This window comes from Bactrocera neohumeralis, chromosome 4, assembly GCF_024586455.1.
Source record: "Bactrocera neohumeralis isolate Rockhampton chromosome 4, APGP_CSIRO_Bneo_wtdbg2-racon-allhic-juicebox.fasta_v2, whole genome shotgun sequence".
NCBI classification, from domain to species: Eukaryota; Metazoa; Arthropoda; class Insecta; order Diptera; family Tephritidae; genus Bactrocera; species Bactrocera neohumeralis.
The window spans coordinates 20,933,796-20,957,337 of record NC_065921.1 but is presented as its reverse complement, the minus strand read 5'-3'; the positions used below and the strand labels follow the sequence as shown (position 1 = coordinate 20,957,337).

The window sequence follows — 23,542 nt, the reverse complement described above, 5'->3', positions numbered from 1 at the left end:
CTTTATTTTGACCGACTGAATTCAAAATAAGTTGTCTCAAAGTAAAAACCAGCCAAGGTAAATCAAAGAAATCCAAATTACCGAAAATCGCAATTCGAACAGTAAGTGGCATAAATTGCAAAAACTGGTATAATTCCACATCATATATTTACACACTAGCTGCCTTCGGTACATCAATAAGAGTCGTGGTTAGTAGTGAATCGAACAATAACTGGTATAACTATCCAAAACTGGTATAAAATATATCACACTAATTGTCTTCGATCCCTCAAACAATAATCTTCGTAAGTGATGAATCGAACAATAACTGGTATAAATTGTAGATATTGGTATAATATAATATATGTATGTGTAAATAGAATAACAAACTCGTTACAGGCTTTAAGAGGTCTAAAACAGCTATCTTATATTGAATTAACAGTCGAACACTTGTTCGTTTCACTTATTAGTATTTGACAGGTCTCTTTTAGCTCGAATACAGTTGAACATCCGTAACTCGAACTTCGATAACTCAAAGTTCTCCTTGACTCGAACTCTTGAATGCCGATAGCCTTTAGAAGTAAAATATAATATAATTCATACATATTTAGTTTAGTTAGAAAATGTATTTCATTTTAAAAAATCATATTATCAACTTTTATATTTCAAATCAAGTGGCAACGCCGTCAATTAAAAAAATATATATATTGAAAATAAACTACTTTATTAAAAAGTTATATTTTCTTAACTATGCTGGTTTTTATATTTTTTAAAAGCACCGTTTTAAAAATTTAGTAAAGGTGGCAACTCTGAGCTTATATTGTGAGTTAGAAAAAGCATTTGGTAGCAATACTTGATAAAAAATGCAACTTTTATCAAATTAGTAGTTTTTGGTTTTCAGTTTTTTATAATTTAAAATCAGGTGGCAGCACTATATTATTTATTTTGTTAATATTTACAAAGTAAGTATATTTCTTCTTAACTTCTTAACTTAGATAAAAGTATTTTAAAATATTAAATTTTATATTATTATTTAGATAAGTGTGGCAACCTCCACTTAGATTTTGAGGTTTCAAATATAACCAATAATGCTGAAATAACTACTCATCTATGCAAAATGAAAAAAATATCACAACTAATTACAAAATCTGCTTATTAATTAAATTATGCCCGTCTATATATAATTTATACCAATTTTTGTTCGATTCGGTACTCCCTAAAAATCTAAGTCAAGTAATTTTTGACGGTAAAAACTTTTATAATATGACCGCAATCTATACGATTTTTATTGAGAAGGATTATAGATTTATGCCAGTTTTTGTTCGATTCGCCACTCTCTTAACATTTTGTACCTAAGTTAGCTCATTTTAACGGTTAAAAAATTATATAATATGAGGCAATCTATTACATATGACTTTCATGGATAAGACAATTTATAGATTTATACCAATTTTTGTTCAATTCGGCACTCTCTAAAGTCATTTTTGACGGTAAAAAAATGTATAATATGAGCGCAATCTATGTGAAGGCAATATATACATAGGTATGTATGTAAATAAATTTCAAACTTTTTCAAGTCCAATGACCACACACATGAGCACATTTTTTTTACCGTTAAGCGCCTAAGTGTGCAAAGCTTTTATCGTAAAATTTCGCATAACTACACTTTATCAATAATAAAAACAATATTCAACCACGATATACACACACATATGTATGTATGTATATAGCGTATACATACGAGTAGTCCAGCCGCAAACCGCAATTTTTGGTGAGCCTCAATATCGGCCGGCACAGCCGCGCCCAAAACGCCCGACAAACGCCAGCCGGCAAACAAACAACAACATTGTGACGCTTTTATGGCCAAATGAAAGTAATGACCAAACAAAATGCTAAAATGGCTACTTTAAAGTAACGCCAGCGTAGAAAGCCCCAATCGACACACACAGACTCAGACGTACAAACGTGCAAATATACCGTTAGTGTAACACGCCATTTGCGCCAGGCAAGTTTTTGCACGCCTTTTGTGCTTTGCATCGAAGCCTTATCGAAGTGTTTGTTTGTCTGTCTGCCTGTCGTCGGTCCACCAGGTGCCATTGTATACCCGATGGTACATTTAAACAGCAATAACAACAACCACAAAACATGTACAGTTACGTAAATGGCGTTGCTAAAATTATTCCTGTCGCTGGTGGCCGGACTATCGAACTAACGGTTATGTTTTTTGAAATGCGCCTGTGTATATGTGTGTGTGTGTGTGCTTGTATTTGCGAACAACAATGGCCATAAAGTAGTAGTTGTAGTTACAACAAAAATCAGCATTGCATTTAAGCGATATCCCAAAACAAGCGCCCAGCCAGCTAGGTGAGCGGTTTTGGCTACAAAAAATGGCGGAGAGATTGTGTTGACACATTTACACACACACACACACACACAGGCTCACATAGTTGTATTCTCTGCTGCTCGTAAATGCATACAAAACGCCATTATCGTGTGAAATTTTAAAAGGTTTATTGTTAGCAGCGCGATAGCGATAAGCACCAGTGTTGCCACTTAATAGCATTTACGTTGCACAACGGTCATTTATAGCGGTGATTATAAGGTTGTTAACACTATTAGCATATCGGTTGGACATTGAAATTATATTCACGTAAATGCATGTTTATGTGTGTGTGTATAAGTAAGTGATATTAAAGTTAATAAAGCAGATAAATAGTGGCACATTTTTTGGTGTGGTCAGCAAAAAAAGTTTAAAATATTTCAAGACTGAAAAAAATTCGGAATAAATTTTGGAAAAAATCTGTTATATTAAAAAAAAGTAATTATGCCCTGAAGCAGTATAGTTAAAGTCATATGATTTTTAGTTAGCCTTAACCTTCAAAAGGCGCGTATATAAATTTGACAGCTGTGGGCTCATTGGTTAATGAATTATGTCATTTGGAGTGTTGCAACTTTCGCTATTTAAAAAAAATAAAAAAAAGGAATTTCGCGTGTTCATAAAATATTGTTGAAGCAAAAACTTGGCTTGATGACGAGTTTTTGGACACTGCTCCACGAAAAACAATCATCAAAGAATGGTATGCTAAGTTTAGACATGATGAGTTGAGCTTCGAAGACGACGAACGCAGTGGACGCCCGAGGAAAACAGCAAAAAAGTCCATAAAATAATTTTGGATGACCGAAAAGTGAAGTTGTTCGAGCTAGCACGCATTCTAAAAGTGTAAACTGAATGCGTATATCATACCATTGACAAATATTGGGATATGAGAAAGCTCTTTGCAAAGTGCGTGCCGCGCGAGCTTAATTTTGACCAAAAACAACGACGAGTTGATGATTTGGTGCTGTGTTTGGAGATGTTCAAACGTAATATAGCCGAATTTTTCTATCGACATGTGAGAATGGATGTAGCATAGCTCCATCATTGTACTCCAAAGTCCAATGGACAGTCATTCGTGTAGACTGTATCCGATGAACCCGTTTCAAAGCATGGAAAAACGCAACCGTCGGTTGGCGTCGCTATTTTGGGATAGGCATAGAATAATTTTTATTAATTACCTTGAAAAAGAAAGGATCATCAGCAGCAACTATTATAGCATTGACAGACGGCAGCGTTAAACCAGATTAATTGCATTTTTCGGGATTAATTCAGGAGTTACCACAGCTAACTCCGTTGCTGAATCCAAAAATAACTCTAAAAATTTTAGGGAGTTTGTGAGATTTTCGTTGGCAACATTGTTAAAAATGGCCAATTTTCATCTATTGTGAATGAAATACAAGCAACCCTGACAGCTGTTTATCAAATTCTCAATATAATATCAATAAAACTTCTATGTTATGATGCAGTTTTAAAAATAATGTGTTGATATGTTTTTGTAATAAAAAATGGTTTGGTAAAAATTGGTCGGCTAACAACCGTAATGTTTATCTTCTATCAATTTTCATTGAAAATATTATAAAAAGGACAATGAACTGTTTATGAGAGTTTCAAACCCGCATAGCTGCCGTCTGTCACCTACAAATTTGGATCTGATTAAGTGCGCAGTTAATCCGGATTAACGCTGCCGTCTGTCAAGGCTATTAGATAACATTATTGGGCCATTTGAAGGACGAAATCACTGAAAAAAGAACGTGTTGTTTCACCAAATTAATGGACCGTGTCACAAGTCAGTGAAAACGATGGCACAAATCTATAAATTGGGCTTCGAATTGCTTCTGCATACACTAGATCTGACTCCCAGCGACTATTTCCTGTTCTCAGATCTCAAAAGAATACTCACTGGAAAGAATTTTTCGTCGAATGAAGATGTGATTGCCAAAACTGAGCTATATTTTGAAGGAAACTACAAATCGTCCCACAAAAAAGTTTTGTCGAAAAGTGGAGGGTCACAATATTCAGTATATCAGCATTTATGGAACTATGTAGAACTAAAGCAAACAACATTTGCCAAAAAAATGTGTTTTACTATGGTAGGTTGGAGACTTTTTACATATAAATGATCGTTTGATGAGCTGTGTCAATTTAGCCCATATTCGCCTGTCTATCTGTATATAGGCAAACTAGTAACTAAGTTTTTGAGTTTTTTGCACATCCTTGTTTCTTTAAGAAAGCTATCATATCAAATGAACATACAAAATTAAACCTCGTTCGTATTTGTGAATGGTATTATAGTCTCTGTGCAGCGATTTTCTTGGTTTTAATTTCATTTCAGAACAAAGTCGTATTGCAAGGCCAATTTTTAACGTTAAATCAATGAGTGAAGATGTGACTAAGTGAAAATAAATAGCTCAGTTGCCATCTATGCATGTAAATATGTCAACACCTTGAGCAATTTTAGCACTTGGCAAACGCACAACAATTTTAATTTGTTTGCTTTGATGTTAAGTGTTGCCATCCGAAGGTCCAGCTGTTCACGATTTTGACAACACACAAAGAAATTAAGGCGGGCATGTAAAAAAACGTATGACTCAGCCAATTTGATTGTTTAAGGCTTGTCTGTCTTCACTTGCAAATTAAAAATATATTTTTTTACTTATATATTTCATATATGTACATATATTGCCCGTATTTGTATGAATGTTTTAACTAAGGTTAATCGGATCTCAAAACTTGGAGCGGGCTTCCCTCAAAACAATGTTTTCAGAAACGGCGGAGAACTTTTAACCGAAACGGATGGACTGAACGACTTGAAATTTGTTAGTTAATGATTGAAGGAAAACGATTAATGATATTAATTTTGATTTTTCAAAGATAAATATTTTTTTTTTTGATTTTTGGACTTGAGTTGAACAGATACAGATGTCCCTGAGGAGATCGGCTACTAGATCAAGGTGATCCAAAATTTTACAAAATGAATAGCGGATTGTAAAAGTACAATAAATGCTATAAATGTTTATTTTTTTCCATTAATTCAATAAATAGAATAACTTTTCAAAGAAAAATCACAAAAAACGTGATTTTTAGCTTACACGTGGATAGAACAGGGAGTAAGCTGAATATTGTTAGATCTTACAAATATCCATATTATTTTGAGTTCAACCGGAAAACTTCACGGTTACTTTCATAAGTGAAGTTTCTGATAAGAGAGCAGAGCTGTAACTAAGCGAACACAATGGAACAGCTTACAATATTTTAGAAACCAAAGTAACCAACTACCTTACATGGTACGCTTGATAATTGGGTACAGGATCTCAAATAAGAATCCAAAATGACTACTCGGCAAACCATTTTAAGCCCAGAATTGGATATTTAATATGTGAAAACTTTTTTAAGAGTCTAGAAAGCATTTGAAGATAAAAGCATGACTTGTAGAACTGTTTTGTAGTCGCGGAATATCAAAATTGAAGCAAATTTTAAAAAATAAAGAAATATGTAGTCAAATATCATCTTCATCTAGAAAATCCTTGCATCATAAATTCGTTTGGAAACTGGCTAGATCTTGTTCAAGAATAAAAGTTGTCAGTCAGAGATACACAAATTATACTATGAGAATCTTGAAAGCTCAGAGCAAAGTACATTAGAGACCATATTTAATGTTTGAGGGCAGTCTATTCAGCTTTTGATGGTGGTAGATTAAAGGCAAATAAACATAAATAATTTTTAATTAATTTTCTTCCGCCAATTTTTCTATGTTACTCACTTTGTTATTTCTGCAATTTTCAGTTCTGCTTTTAGCACATATTTGGGCTCTTCTTTTTCTCGCGTCGTCGTCACAAAACAAATATTTGCCGAACGGCGCTCATGAATGAAATCAGCACACAGCCAAAAAAGAAATCTGCAAATGCAAAAGGCAAAGACAAACAAAATTTTTATTAGAAAATATATAAATTACGGTAATTAGTTTACAAATACAAAATGTGGCAAATTTGTTGACATGCGGGCAGGTGGAGGGGTCAAATTATGTTAACGCCAAACACGCGACGGCGTTCGAAAGACTTGCCGTTTCATGCGAATGTCATGCAATGAGTTGGCGTTAGAGGCCAGCATATATAGCATATATACATATACATATAAGTATGTAGGTATATACGTGGGTACATACAAATACATATATACAGTGGTAGTCTATTAGCATATAAGTTACAATAATATTTTGCATTATTTTTGCTTTTTATGGACTATTCGTGACATTGCTCGGCTGAAGAATGTGCACAATCAACAGATTTATGACACTCGGCGCTGAGACGAATGCAAAATTAGAGGAATGTATTTTCGCAGGGCGCGCGTTCCAAATAAACAGATAGATTTGAAAATATGAGAATATAAATATATTTATATATATGTATGTATGTGCATATGTATATTATTAATATTTTTCCGCTAAAGCATTAGTCTTATAGTGGATTTACATATATAAAAATTTTAACCTTGAAACTATTTTTATAGACTATATTACTATGTGGCAGTAAACGGAATTAAAGGACTAAATTATAACTTTAAAGCGTTCAGAAACAAAAACAAATAAGTTAAATAGTTCTTGATTTTCATAACATTTTTTGTAGATTTACTGTATGTCGCCTCTTGATGTCTCCGATCGAACATCTACACAGTGAGGCCTGTATGCTTCCAGCTAAGAAGCATAATTGACTATTTTCCAAGCAGTTTCTGATGGGGGGTTTCGTACAAACCATCTCTGCAGTCTCCTGCTTGAAGCGGAACCTCCTCCTAGGAACATAAAGAGGTATTTTCTTAATTACATCGACGACATAAGACAATACGCCCAGACATAGGTCATTTAGACATGCACTGACCGCCATTCACAGGTGGAGCCATAAACACCTTCACCGACTCTCTCTCTCTCAGCGAATGATGTACTTGGAGTCAAACCGAGCTCGACTTGCAGATAGAATAGTTCTGGATACTGTAGCACGTTAAGCTCCTACTTACCCAGAATCGATCTCAACATACCAAATATATGTCTAGCATGCAACGAGTCCCCACATGACTCTAACCATCTCTTTGCATGCTAAGCAAACTCTAGATATCTGATACCCCTCTCCCAATGGTCCGACCCATCAAAACAACACGTTTACTGGGCCTACTGTTGAATGACCTCGATGACTACTTACGTGAACCTTACCACTCTAAGGAGGACCTGATAACCGTTACAACAACAACAGCAAAAACTTTATGTTAAACTATTTTATGTGAAGTGAACCTTAAAGATGTTTTTATTTTTATTAGATAGATGGGACTTTTTAATTTTTATGAAAATTGTGATAAAAATTATTTTTCACATGAAAATATATTTGAAATTGTTCCGAATCTTTTTTTTAAGTTTTTATAAACTTTAATTTATCCTAGAAGCTTATAAATTTTTGGCTATATCTAGGTGATGCGTCAAATAAAGGATTGGAAATTTTTATCAGATATAGATATGCCTGTATTGTCTAGAATCTGTTATCTCTTTGCTACTTTACGGTTTGCTTTAAGCTCTAAATACTCTCTTGACAAGGAATGACTCGCAAATATAACAATAGAGTTTTCCAATTGTACTCAGTACGTAAAGAGCTCATTAAATTGGTATAAAGGTCTGCTAGTCTGGTATCTATATTAGTATAATAAATAAATATAGCAATTTTTTGTTCAAATTGGCACTCGCTAAGATTTTCTGCTCACCGCAATGCGGTCGTCGAAGAGAGTTTTTGAGTAATATTTAATTTTTTCATATTGCCAAATAGTTTAATGGACTATATTTGATCCTTTTATTATCTGATCAAGGGAATTTAGAAATTAGCTGCTAAAATGCTTTTCAGCAATAATTTGGCAGACTAAGGAAATTAAGAAGAGGCCTTTGACAATGTCAAATTGGTGAAATGAAAACAGTCAACTGGGAAATGTTCCAGAGACTCAGATTGGAACAAAATTATTGTACCAGAGTAAAACTAAGTGGAGACAAACAAACTGAGACGCCAATATAACAAACTACTACCATAGATGGCAGCTAAGTTAAAAAGTCGAACATGTGGCAGGACTTAGACATATGTATGTATGTATGCATATTCAGAATTTTACCTATGTACATTCGAAAATATATACGTACATTAGAGTGGGTCAAAAAGAGCGATTGTTTTTTTTTCTGTTCGTACTCTCAAAAATTGGTCGATAGACACCTCTAATAAAGGCTCACCAAGTATGAGTACTTTATTTTAACGGAAGGGTTCTCCGCCTAACGGTTTTCTATCTTTTTTCTTATTATCAGATAAAAAAATCTGTATTTTGCTACCAAATACTTCTAGAAGTGTCTCGTTTCATAGGTTTTATAGCAAACTGAGTGGTCTACAAAATATACTCTTACGATTTTTTCGGAAACTTAACCGTTACAAAAATATTAACGGATGAAGTTAGACTATTTTAAAGAAAATTTGTTTTTTTTTCTTTCGAATTTTATATCTTAAAAGCCTTTCTTCGAGTTGTCAACCAATTTTTCAGGGTTCGAAGCGAAAAAACACAATCGCTTTTTTGGACCCACCCTAATATATATGCAATGTACATATACATATGTCATTGGATCCATTAAATCTATACCATAACCATTTTCACTAACTTATACTATACTACATACTTATACATACTCACATGAGAATACCAACTGGCAGATATTTTCATGGCTATCGTTCGCCTATATCACTCTTATGACGGATTTAGTGCAAATTTGTACCCTTATGTACATATATGTATGTGTGTATGTATAGTATATACTTATGTGTATAGACGTATAAGACCACCAAGTCAGCGAAGTTGGTTGAGTTACTAAAAGGAGGAGCTTTAATGAATTCGTTATGTTGTAGTTGCTGTCTGTTAGGTATCTTCCAGGCACAAACTGGACATTTGAGGATAAACATTTGTTTGCACTAAACCTAACAACATATGCATACATACGAGTATAAGAGCACGTTAGAAATCGCTAGAAATATACATACATAACTATGTATGCAAGCTGTGTTCTTATTTATATTTGTCACTGCTTGCTGCTTGTTGACGCGCTGCAATGCTTTTGTTTGCGCAAATTTAATTAACCAAAACTGCTAATATTAATGCTAATATAATAGCCAAACAAAGGGCTGCCTAAATTGATATGCATGAAATACATTTACACAAAACAGGCATATATGTGAGTGGGCGCATACACTTTATACACATATATTTATGGGTAAATATCTAAATAATTACCCAAATACGTTGACAGTTACTAACATATTTACTTGCTTATTTATATATACCAACGCGTACACATATATATAGCTACTTGTATGTGTTAACCTGCGTAAGCAGAAATGCGGGCAAGCATAGATTAACATATTTCGAACGTATGCACTATGTACCTAACCCTGTTTACGCATATATTAGGCTAACAGTTAAATGCGTAAAGCGTGAATTTGCGCAATTTATGCTTAAAACATAATTAATATTTCAGATTACAAAGAGACAACGTGCTGTAATGGTACGTGATGGCAAGGTGGAATAATGCACTTCAAAGGTACATTTCTGATACCAACTATTATACAAGTATGAGTATGTTGAGGATGTTTACTTTAGCCCCTAAAATTTTGACGAAACAGTTTCGGGTTTGTTAGCAAAAATTAAAATAATTCCTTTAAAATTGATAATGTTGAAACTTGCTTTGAGGACTTTTAGGTGCTTTCTAACCAAAATCGTGACCTTCGAAAAATACGAAATTTGTGTGAAGGGCTTAGGCTTACAGCTTCAACTTTATATGTATAAAATTTAACGTTAAGACTGTAAATAGCCTGTTTTTGTTTTGATTTTTTATTTAATTTTTAACTTAAAAAGATATATTTCTTGAGTCTTAGGGGAGTATTCTAGATTTCAAAAAATCCAAATTTTTTCATAATTTGATAGCTCAGATAATAAAAAATAGCTCACAAGAAGGATTTTTTAAAATTTAAATTACTTACGAAGTTATAACCGTTTTAATGTCGTGGCAACTGGATCGATTCAGCGGGCGACTATCATATAGGTGACGGGAGGACTGCGTTTTTCTACAAACTATTTTTTTCGATGCAGTTGCTACAATATTTAAAGTTCTATTCAGCCGATTTAATCAGGAATCCATTATTGTTTCATTTTTCAGATGATCACAAAACAACGAGGAAACGGTCTTTTTCCCATATTACTTTGTGGACGCACAACTCAATTAAAAAAAAAATATTTTGTAATAAATTTTTTAAATGATGATAAATGTAAATGTAAGATAGTAAAAATATATAATAGAACGCTTTTTTATCAGTTGCCAAAAACATATCGAGCCTCTAGATTAGAATACCCCCTTAAGCCAGTTAACAAAAACACAATTTATAAACTCACTGACACTTTTTCTGAACTCGAAAAAAAACAAAAAAAAAAAACAATTATATTATAAGTTTGTCATTGTGCCACCAATAGTATCGTCATTCGCGCTGAACATTGCTAATTTTGGCTATTTTGTTGTTTCGGTTGAAGTGATGACGCCTTTGTTGATATTAGGCTCTAATTTTACGGTTCAGAGCGGGAGCGAACACACATACATATGCATATGTATGTGCATATAAATTTACACCTAAGTACTTATGTTTATAGACCGGCTTTGTTTGTTTAAAATTAATATTTTTTTTTACCAGAAACAATAAAATTACTCCTGTGGGCAAAAAGTAATAAGACTTTTTTAATTAAATATAAAAACCCATTTGTCGAAATATTTTTTTCTAGGTTGGTATGACTGTCAGTGGTAACTATGTGTCATATCTAAATAATCATTAGTGTGTAGTATACGCTTGCTTATCTGAAGAATAAATAAAAAAATTTAAAATTATTAATAAAGTCTTACTACTTTTTGCCCATAATAGTATAGCCATATTAGAACTGTGCCAACTGCTTTTGGCGCTTGTTACAAACGCTTTTTTCGAAATTCGCAAAATTTTTCGAAAATAATCGTTATGTGTTTAGTTAACTTTTAGTTTAGTGAGAATTCTAGTTAGCAATTTTTAATATTTATGAGAGTTCCAGGTAGCCAGTTTTTTATCACCTCGATTAGTCCGTCAGCTTTCTGTTATGACCTTTCTAAATACTGCTAACATTAATTATCTATTTTTGCAAACTAAATGTGATAAGATTTTGCTGCGAATATAATATTTGCACTGGCGATTAGCTTAAATTTATGTATGTTCAGAGAAAATTTCTAAAGTGGCATATTCTCGGTAAAATTCCGAAGTGCGAAAACTGCTTACGGGTGGTAAGAGGTTAAACAATATTTTGATAAATTCGGAGAAATGGTTTTTATTTTCGAAAAATGGCTTTTGATAAAATAAAAAACAAAAATTCACAGAAATTCAAATAAAAGTATGTATTTAAATAGGACAGGTGGGCTCTTTTGATTTATTTACCGCTACTAAGAAAAATGTATAGGCAACCTTGATAATTGTAGAATAGCAAAATAGTGAAATTTCGCAGTAATCTTAAGAGAGAATGCTTTTTAATTTCCCCTGTACAAATACAAAATTAAAATTAAAATCAAGTCCAAATTCGAGAATAAAACCTAATTGTTTAAGTGAATCTTTATGAGAAGAATGTAGGCCTGCCAAATTTAGAGGTAATGAGTTCAACCCTAACGAGCTTTAAAATTACAACAATCAATTTACTGTTCTTTCAGATAATGAGACACGCTGGTATAAATATACTGAAAATGACACTGGGAACATTGGTTCAGATGACTTTATAGAGAATTCTTCTGAGGACGTAATAATGGCTCTAGCTGGAACCATGTCTATTAAATTGAAGTCAATTACATGTTAATTTACAGTCTTATAAAGCTGCCTTTGGTTTGCCAAGCGTTGGAGAGTAGTGAATCGAACAAGCTATATAAGTTGTTCTAAGAAAGTTGAGTCTTGAAACCAATAAAAAAAAATGTGTGTGATGAAATTGTCATAAGATACATTCACAGTTATAAGACTGGTCTAAACTGTGTTAAACAAAACTTGAAGATAGCAGTTATACCAGTTTAGTGAGTTATCCACAGAAAATTTTAACCCGTTAACTTTGTTGTTGCTTTTACTTATAAAATTTATTAACAAGAGAGCAGCGCGCAATGATAGCGCGCAGGGAAGTAGCGAATCGAAGACCACTACAATTAGGAAAGCGAAAATGAGAAATACTTTTTACAACGAATTTATTCAACTTGCAATCACTCTTCTGTATATACATACATATGTGTGTATGTATATACCCACAAGTGCTATATTGAATCACTTGACACTGCTTTGGGTCCAATGAATTCCCAAATGCCTGTTACTGTTAATTTCCTCAACGCTTGTCCGCCAGCGCACAGCCCAATTATATCCAAATGCAGAGCACTCGGCGAACATCTAGCAAATCGCTGTATTGTTGTATGTGCGCTCGTTGGCAGCTTAGAGTAATCTTTATCTTTGAGTTTTGCTACGCCCCATAAATGAAATACAAATAGCCACACAAATAGATAATCGAAATCCGAAACGAAGCCAACATTACAGTCATAGTTCATGCCATGGGTCAGTTGGGATTGCAAATATGCCGGAGAAATATGCAGGCAACAGAGATAAGTGTGTAGCAATGTCAAAGGAATATGAGTGAATAAGCGGCAGATCAATGCAAAGTGGACGTATGAGCACAAAGAGGAAACGAGAAATTTCAAAATTGCGATGAAATTTTGAGCTGACAAAGGGTGAGTGTTGTGAACTCGAGTAAAATAGAGAGATATGCAGAAAATAGATGCATCTATGTATGTATGTACATTTATGATGCTTGGAAGGTGTGTTTGCAAAGTAGTGCGCATTCCCTTTTTCTACCTTTGTGGTCATATATACATTTATTGTATACAGTTTGATTAAGAATACATATAAAAAGGAGCGCTAAAGATTTTTTCTATTTTTTGTATTTTCTGCTTTCATTTCTGTTCACTTCAAAAAATATATCTTCATATTACTTCGTCTTTTAAGCTTGCTTTACAGAACACAATTTAATACATAATTTTTTATTGATTTTTTAAACTTTAAATGTTTTCAAAATTTCCAACACAAAATATGTAATGAAAAAATTATATTTTTTTTTTTGATTTTTAAAACATTAATTTTTTTCAAAAATTACAAAAAAAAATTAATTTTTTATTTATTTTTGAAACACTAAATTTTTTCAAAAACTACAACACAAAATTTTTATTGAAAAAATTAATTTTTTTATTGACTAAATTTATTCAAAAATTACAACACAATTTTTTTTTTTGAAAAATGCATTTTTTTAAATAATTTTTGAAACACTAATTTTTTTCAAATATTACAATACAAAATTTTTATTGAAAAAATTAATTGTTTTAATTGAATTTTAAAACATTCGTTTTTTTCAAAAATTACAACACAAAATTTTTATAGAAAAAAATAATTTGTTTATAAATTTTTAAAACACAAAATTTTTATTGATAAAAATTAATTTTTTATTGCTTTTTTAAACATTAAATGTTTTCAAAATTTACAGCATAAAATTTGTAATGAAAAAATTAAATTTTATTTTGATTTTTAATACACTAATTTCAACAGAAAATTTTTATTGAAAGAGATAATTGTTCTATTGATTTTTAAAACACTATTTTTTTCAAAAATTGCAGCACAAAATTTTTTTTGAAAACATGAATATAAATTCAATTTTTTTTACATAATATTAAAAAAGATTGAAACACAAGCCTTGAAACGAAATTTCGAAATTTTCTTTAGTGGTTCAAGGTATCTCCTACTAAGTGCTGTTTGTTCGTTTCGCCACTCTCTAACATTTTACGCTTTAGATAGCAATAGCTAAACATTTGCAGAGACTTTATTTATATTTATGGATATTTCTTTACAAAAATATGGCTCCTACAGTTCTTTTAATTGAAGTGTATAGTGTTTTAAATAAATTTTTAAAATACCAATTCTCAAAATTTTTAAATTCAGTGCAAAGAACACACTTTAATAAAAATTGAAAGTAAAAAGATGCAAAAATCTCTCACTGGGTTGCCATGCTCGCCAACTGTCTGCATATTAACCTTATCGCACAACGCCATGTCACTTCGCATATGCGCCATTTTGCATATGTATTCACACATACATGCAGACGTACAAATAAATTTATAAATTTAGCATTCAAAACCAATGAACGTCACACGAAAGTCAGCAATAAGTCGAGGCATTGAAGTTGAATTCTAAAGCAAACATTGCATTCAAGCCAACGACGACAGACGGCGGCGTGTTTGCACTGGTATAAAGTGCATATGTATGTATAAAATATTTGTACGTATGTGTGCACAGACAGCCATGCAGTTTGGCTGCGTGGAAACTGAAGGCAAATTCATATTGCTGTCATCCTGTCGGTTGGACAAAGGCACATTTACACACACAAATGCATATGTGTTGCTTACATATATGCGTATGTGTGTCTGTATATGTAGGAAAAAGTGAGCATTAAGTGTAGAGGCAATCATATCTATACAAATGTCTATGTATGGATACACACTTGGTAGCTTATGCACTCGTTCATTTGGCATCGCACACGCATTCGCGCAGAAATGCTTTTCGTATTGGACGATTTTAACAGATTTTGTTTGTGAAATTTCCATAGTTGGAATTTCAAATGAAGTTGAAAATTGCTTAAAACCATTGAAACGCTTTTCAATGTATAATAACTCGATACCTCGGCGTATGAAGAGATATATTCATACAAATATAGCGAACTATAGCCAGACAAATAGCGACTTTACATATGTATGTATGTGTGATCTGCATAATCTTCATGCATGTATTTATGCATTTCAGTTTGTAGACAAACTTATGCATATGAAAACACACAGATACATACTCACACACATACATTGTTAATTTTATGTCTACACATGTTTCTCACTCGCCTATTTGCATTGATTTGAGCGCCAAATCAGTTTGTCCAGGTGCGCTAAAATTTCCATATGCACACACGCACATTCGCAAAACACGAACCGTTTTTTGTACACATGTGTTTGGCAATCATATTTGCGCTAACAGGATATTAGGTCAGTTCAAATGCCATGCAATCGTGAAAGAGCATGAAAATGTAAATAAATAATATAATTTATGTACATATTTGTTTAGGGAAACAGCGAAAGTAACAGCTAATTTGCATATTCAAAGTAATTGAAATCACTACAAATTCGAAATATATTACTCGTATAAACAGAGAATATTTCTACAAATATGCAAGAAAATAAAAATATACAAAGTTTTTTAATGATTTATGCTCTTTTTAATGCACCTAGAGCCAAAGAAGGAGCTTGAAGACTGAAATATTAAATTTTTTTCTCCCATTTTAAGAGCTAAAAATTTCTAAAAATCAAAAAAAAAAATGTAAAAGCGTAAATAAGAAAACTAGTTTTTTGTAATTTTTTGACAACATTAAATTATAAAGCATTATAATTAATATTTATCAGAAAAATAATGTCTTCCAAATTAAACTGCATTTTTTTTCAATTTTTTGAAATCTGACAAAATGGTTTTTAATTACAAAATAATAAAAACAGAAATAAATTATGATTACAATACAATAAATTTATATCTGAAGTTAATTTTAAAATTTTTTATAAAATTAAATTTTTAATGAAAAAAAATTCGAATTTTTTTAATAAATTATAATGTACACACATACATAATTATCATAATTTTTTGAATAAAAAACTGCTTTAATGCATAAACACGAAAACTATGTTCTTTTGATATTATAAAAACATTAACTTGTATGGTATATAAATAAATAAAAATAAAATATTTTTTGTATTTTTTGAAAATTATTAATTTTAAATTCCAAAATAAAATAAAGTAGATTAACAATTTAATTATATATTAAATAGTTAATTATAAATAATTAAATTAAAATTAATTAAAATAGTTATTTGTGACCTGGTCTACGGAAAGGGGGCTTAGGTGTCAAAAAAAGGAGAACAATTAATGGGATAACGAGAAACTGACGATTATTTTTAACAGCTTTTCCCAGAAAACTAGTTTTCGCACGTTAGCTCCCTTTTCGTAGACCAGGTCACATATAATAATTAACTGCATATCAAATAATAAATTATCATATAATTAATATAGTGCTTAATTAATTTTAACTTAATTATTTATAATTAACTCTTTGTATTATAATTAAATTAATTTTATATTAATTAATTATTTAACATGCAATAAATGATAATTATTATATAATTAATTTTTATATAATCAAGTATTTAATATACAATAAATAATAATTATTTTCACAATTATTTGTATATGAAATAATTAATTATGATTAAGTTAAAATTTTAAAATTTGTTATAAAATTAATTTAAAATTAAAATCTTAAATTTCTTAAGAAGTTTTTTTCAACTATTGTGTTAACAATTTGATTAAATTAAAATGAACAAACTAATTATTAATTTTGACAGTATAAGTAGGTTAATTTATAAAAAAAAATATTTCAATTCCAAAGGATTTTGGGTTACAACAAAAAAAAAAATAAAAAATCTTTATTGAAAAAATTAAAAAAAAATAAAATAAATTAAAAAATATTTGATTTTGAATGACAAAAATTTATTGGAAAAATATTTTAAAATTTGAGCATGATTATGAAAATTTATTTGCTGAAAAACGCTCATTAATTCTTGAGGGGCGTTAATATTTTTATTTTCAATTTTTTTAAAAGCAAAAATCATTCATTTCTTGGTTTTATGTGCTGATAAAACTTTCGTTGAATGTTCTTTCAAATTTAACCAAAATAAAAAAAAAACCGAAAAATTTATTTGTTTTTTTTTCGAAAAATAATTAGCGCTGTTAAGTTCGCTATTATATTTTTGTACATTTTCAAACCATTATTAATGTACATAAAATAGAATAAAGTATATAAAACTGCGAAAAAATCTGGCAACTCTAAATTAAAAAAAAAAATGTTTAATAAAAATTTAAGAGTCAATTATTATAATGTCCAAATTTAAGTTGTCAAGGTGATTATTATAACATTTTGTGTAATGCGCCTAAATGTAGGCAATATGTTATCAAAAAATATTGCCGATAGAGGATTAGGTAACAAAGTGTTGAATAAGTTGATTACTTTTCAATTGCTTTGACTAGCAAAATCACAGTGAAAAATAGTATATTATGTACAACATAGTTTTCGGCAGGTTTTCTCCCAAATGCCTCATTTAGCAGACATACATATGTGACTAGTTTCCACAAAAAAAATGCTTGAGCAATTCATTACTCCAACCTTAACTTCTAAATATAAACACAAACCAATTAATACACATATTCACATAGTAAATCACACACGCATGACATCAGTTTGTGATCGAAAACGAATGGAAACCGTACAGACCGAGTGTAATGGCTTGTATTGAGTACCCAAATAATTGGCAAATGGATTGCTGACATTTTATCTGCGCCTGTCACTATATACCGAGGCCTGTTAGTTGCTATCACACCAATATTACTTGCGTTAATTGCAGCTGCTTTCATGCCAGGCCGAGCAACACTCGTAACTGTCGCTCAAACTGTTATTACGCCAATAGGCAATAGCCAGTCACTCAGTGATCGGCGGCAGGAACTTGATTGTTTTAATTTTTCGGCTACACGAACGAAGGCTGTGTGATTACAGCAGGAAGCCACAAGAGTTTAGCAACAACAAAAGCAAAAACAAGCACTTAAACCATCACTGACAACACAATGATAATTACTCATATACACTCAAGTCGCGCAATCACTCGGAAATGTTTCTTATCCATCGAGAATTGTCAGCTATTCAAGTGGACACTTTCGCAGCAGCAGCAACAACAACAGCGCAAGTGGTAGTTGCCATGCTGGGAGATTGACAGCGTGTATCAGCTGGTTGGTTGCGGGTGACTTTGGTGTGCCTATAGAAATTAACGGCGTTGTTGGTTCGTATCCACACATACACGAATGCAATACGAAGGCGAGCGCGCTGCTCGAAATGGTTGCAATAGATATATGGCAGTATTACTTTTCCTAAGTACGAGTATGCCGCAAGTAAGCCTTAGCATGCCATTACTTTCTAATGGTCGGGGGGCCCACACCCCACTATCCACAGCAATGAGAGTCTAATTAATCATGCTGCTCGGCAACGCAATTTCATGTTGCTCAAATGTTACAGCTGGGACGTGCTTGGCATCGAAGCGCCCGGAAGTCGGCAACAGAAGCTGCAATTGACGCATGCAAGCCGATGTACAGTGGGGTGATTTTGCACAAGAGGTTTATAAAAAATAATTTCTAATGAAATTGTTTGATTTTTTAGTTGAAATAAAAATGTTGTTATAAAAAATTATAAGTTCCAGAATGAAAAAAAAATAAAAAAAAATAATAGAAAAATGAGAAAATATTGTTCTTTTAACTTTTTGTGTAATTTTTTAACTACACAAACCAATAGCAAAATTTATTCTATAGAGTTAAGCCAGATAGCAAAATCAATGCCAGCCATCCTTATATAACATCTTCTATATCATTGTAGATGGTGGAAAGGAATATAGATATTGAAGCTTGAATTCTTTTTTTGAAAAAATTCTTTCGAAATTTCAACATTTTGGAATATCTGCTGTTTTCAATTCTAATAAAGGCACCAGTGCTCTTATTATATTAAGGAAGTAGTGTATCTAACGGATAGTTATGGTAGGAGGCTGACAGATTCGAATATTAAAGAGTAACGAGAGAATTGTGCCACCTTTCTGGACAATTTTTTTAATACTTAAACCAAAAATGTATTAAAAAATTGGGCGGAAACAAAACAAGGAGGATTGGGCTGGATTCTTATAGCAAAAAATGGTATACAAATATATTTTTTCTTGATTTTTATCGGCATGCTGCCATACAAAAGCAATATGCTATATTAATCCGATCTGTAAACTTTCTTCACATATTGCAGTATTCTAGCGCTTAGTAATTATATGGGCCAATCGTGAAGATATCTTATCAAATGAAAAAGTTTTCCATGTAAAAACCTAATTTTGATTGCTCAGTTTGTATGGCAGCTATATGATATAGTAGTGTGATCTAAAAAATTTCTTGGGATATTTTAACGTTTACTATGGCAATAACTTGTGCCAAATTTCGTGAAGATGTCTCCTCAAATAAAAAAGTTTTCCATACAAGAACTTGATTCCAATCGTTCAGTTTGTATGGCAGCTATATGCTATAGTGGTCCAATAACAGCAGTTTCGACAAATTAACAGCTACTTTGGGAGAAAATAATGTGTGCAAAATTTCAGTTCGATATCTCTGAAACTAAGGACTAGTCGCGTATATACAGAAAAAGAGACGAACATGGCTAATCGACTCGGCTTCTCAAGCTGACCATTTATACACATACTTATAACCTTTAAAAAGTCTCTGACGCTATAAATAAGGTAAGTTCTTGCGTTATTTATGGCTTTTGCCTTAAAATTAACCATTATTTTTCCGAAATATGCTTAACTTTTGCCCCAACCCACCCCACTGTGCACTGCCACGGCTTATGCAAGCACATAAATTAAGTAAAAGCACATCGAAAGGAGCTGCAAAGCTACGAGCAAGTTGCATGAAATTCGTATCTCCACAGGTTCTTACACGCCTAATTGATGAGCTGCTCAATAGTGCTGCCAACGAAGGTCTTGGAGGTAAAATTAAGAATATACAAATAACGGTGGTGCTGATGTTAGGGGGCAGTATGCGCTTATTGCCCTCTTCGCAGTCGATTGGCAATCGGTGACTATTACCGAATTCGTCCTTTTATTGGTGTTTTTGTGTAATGAATATTTTTGTTGTTGTTTGTGGCAAGTCGTTGTGTAACTGCGACGTCATTCCAACGTGCTCCATTGTCATTTTCAATGGTCGTTTGACAACATTGTTTACAAGAAAGTGGTTTTCGAATAGCAGAAGTGCGTGCTTGGGAGTATATACTATATATGTAAATACTTATATACATATGTATATTCTATAGATATGTGCCTTAGATTCTCTGCCGCGCTGCTTTGCATGAATAATTTGATGAATTACATGGCATTTTGCGTAATTCAACAAGCCACGCACACATAGCAACTATTTAATGAGTGGTTGCATGCAACAACAACTATTAAAGTACAGCGTCGTCAAGTCACTGCAGCAGCGAGTCGATACACCACTTAGAAGATGTGTCTGTGCCACATAATGTGGCATGCGAAATAAAATTCTTCGAAGAAATTAAAGATTTAGTGGTTGATTGGCTCGTGGTGGCCCTAGTAAGAGCGCATGTGTGCGAGCGCCTCTTCGAGGGTGTTGTGTAAGGTATATTGTCAGCAGCGCTCAATTTGATTAATTACATTTAATGATAGTTGAATTGCTGCTGTGCTCGGTTTGGCAGTTTGAGAGCAGATTATGTAATTTTCGAAACTTATCTCATAGCAACCAATACCATTACGCTAATTACTTTCTTGTTTTGTCAGAAAACAAGGTCAATTTAAAATAGCCGTTCACAATGTAAAGCCTGATTGGGTTGACCCAAATTTTAATTGCACCGTCATAGAAGAGATGATGAGAGATTGCAGCATGTAATAAGGAGCTGTTCGAGTTTTACTTATATAATGCTATATAATAGTTTTATTTCCTAAATTTGTAGTAACTGAGTTTGATGTAATCAAAAGTACAAAGTTATTACTGGCATGCCTTGGAAGGGACCGTAGGTACATGATTGGAATACTTCACTGGAATAATTCACAGTCTAGTGGCGCCACACGCCTGCAAAATGGGGCTAACAGATCGAGAAGGCTGCAAAAAAAAAACAAAGAAAAGTCAAGAACAAATCACCAAGGAAACCGTGAAACAGTCCCGCTTTGTCAAGGCAACGCAGCGCCCCACAGTATAAGACACCGGAAGAGGTTTCGTTAGCGAGGCCATAGAGTCTGTTGGAGTTTGAGTCATTATAAAGGATGACGTTCCTCATCGACTACGTAATGCCGCTACATCTGGTTATGCTGAGAATCAAGTTCGTGGCTTATAAGCCCATCAGTCTTATTAAACCCAACCTAACCTTACTAAGATCTCAAACGTCTCGTAGCAGATGAACTCAAAACGCATGGAAAAGAGAGAGGAAGCAAGAGTGATATTCGATATCACTGAGTTCTATTTTTAAGCCAGGAAATTTATGCGAAGAAAAACAATAAAATACACGTACATAAATCAAAAAGATCTTAGGTCTTTGAGATATTTTCATCATCTCCCAGAAAGCTGAAAAGTATTTTTGAAACTGTTTAAGGAAAATCTGTTAACTCATCTCGTAGCTGATGAACTCAAAGTTGAATTGAAAATGCTTAGGAAAGAGAGGGGAAGAGTGAGTGATAATCGAGACTCGAAATTACGCAGTTCTCTTTTTTAGCCAGGAAATTTGTGCGAAGAAAAAATAATAAAATAAATCAAAGTGATTTTAGGTCCTTGAGATATTTTCGTCATCTAACAGAAAATTTAAAAATATTTTTAAAACTGCTTACGGAAAATATATTTTTTTTATTCATATCTGACTATTCTTGTTATTCAACCAAGGCGTACCAAGTATAATGGTTAGAGAACGGGCAAAAAGTATTTGGATGCAAGATACCAAATAAGAAATATTTAAAATCAATTCTAAAAATTCTTTTATAAAATTAATCGAACTTCTTATGATTTTAAAAATACAGAAGTCATATAGGTAAGGTCTATAAAAGCTTTCTCTTAGATTGGTACTTAATATGTACATATTTTTTAGTAAATGGTGTCTTCGTGTATATAACTGGAATCTAAAAGCTTTTTAAAGCATCAAAGTTATTACTAAATGTTCTCTAATATTAAAACTACATTCTAAATTAATCTGAGATGAATATACGAATCTGCCAATTTCTCTCTCTCCAGTGGCGTAGCTAGGGCGGGGAGGGGGTTGGCCGGCGAAGGGGGCCGTCGTCCCGGGCGCAACTTCTTGGGGGCGGCAAAATGGTATTTAAAAACTCCAATTCGGGCAAATATTCCTGCAAATTGTGTCAAAAGTGTACAAGAAATAGGGCAAAAATGAGTTTTTTCTATGGCTTTTAATAAGATGTCTTGTAAATTTACTATCAATTTCCTCAAAAAACGTATTGTGAGAATTTTGGAACTTCAGAATTAGCGTGGCGTTCCTAAATTTTATATACTTAATATCGGAGGTATTTTGTAAAAAGCCCCGGGCGCTCGAAGTTGTAGCTACGCCACTGTCTCTCTCTCTCTCTCTCCCTCTCTTTTCCTGCTGCAACAACGTAATGGAACTGGTTACATGTTTCTATACAAACTTGTTTTTAAGAAAAATCCGACACACCCTAATATATAAAAATATGTACATTTACTTCACTACTAATACGAAACATACATATTTATGTAAGTAATGGTGAGTATTTGAAAATGTATTCATGTACATATGTATGTACATACATATAAAAATATATATCTACTCATGTGTGCCCTAATCTCAATGTAAATTTTTTCTCTGTTTGTTTGTGATTTCCTTTCGCAGATAAGATAAGGAAATATTTACTTGATTGTTATGTCGATTACTTGCAGACACACACATACCAACATACACACGCAAACATTTACATTTATATAGTTTTTTTGATGTTTGAACTTTGCTGAGTGTTCTTTGTCACTTTGTCATTAGACAAAGCCGATTTGTTTTTTGAGCTGTTGTTATGTGCCACGCTGTAGTTGTGATGTAAATGGCGATAATGTGTTATGTAGATTTATTCACATACATACACATGTATATATAAATAAAGAAAATAGAAATATGTACATAATATATGTACATAAAGTAATAACGCTACAAAATTTAGGTTTTTTTGTGTGCTAAAGTCTCAAAGGTTGCTTGAGCGCAATATCGGTTCTTCAGGCTGATAGTGAGAGTTGGACTCTGTCAGAATTCTCTATAGTGAATATTTTTTTTTCGAATTATAGAGAAATGTATGTAAATATGTACATACATATATTATGTATGAATAATTGAGTGTTTGTTTGATAAAATTAATGCCTTGAGTATCCACTTACT

General features: G+C 32.3%; 1 long non-coding RNA gene across 2 annotated transcripts in view; it reads right to left on the bottom strand.

Annotated features, from left to right (window-relative positions):
• LOC126756112 (uncharacterized) overlaps window positions 1–23,542 on the bottom strand; it is a 156,730-nt gene that overhangs the window by 6,486 nt on the left and 126,702 nt on the right. For both annotated transcript variants that reach the window (XR_007666546.1, XR_007666545.1), the window contains one exon: window positions 6,117–6,251. This is a non-coding gene — a long non-coding RNA (uncharacterized LOC126756112). The remainder of the gene's footprint in view (window positions 1–6,116; window positions 6,252–23,542) is intronic.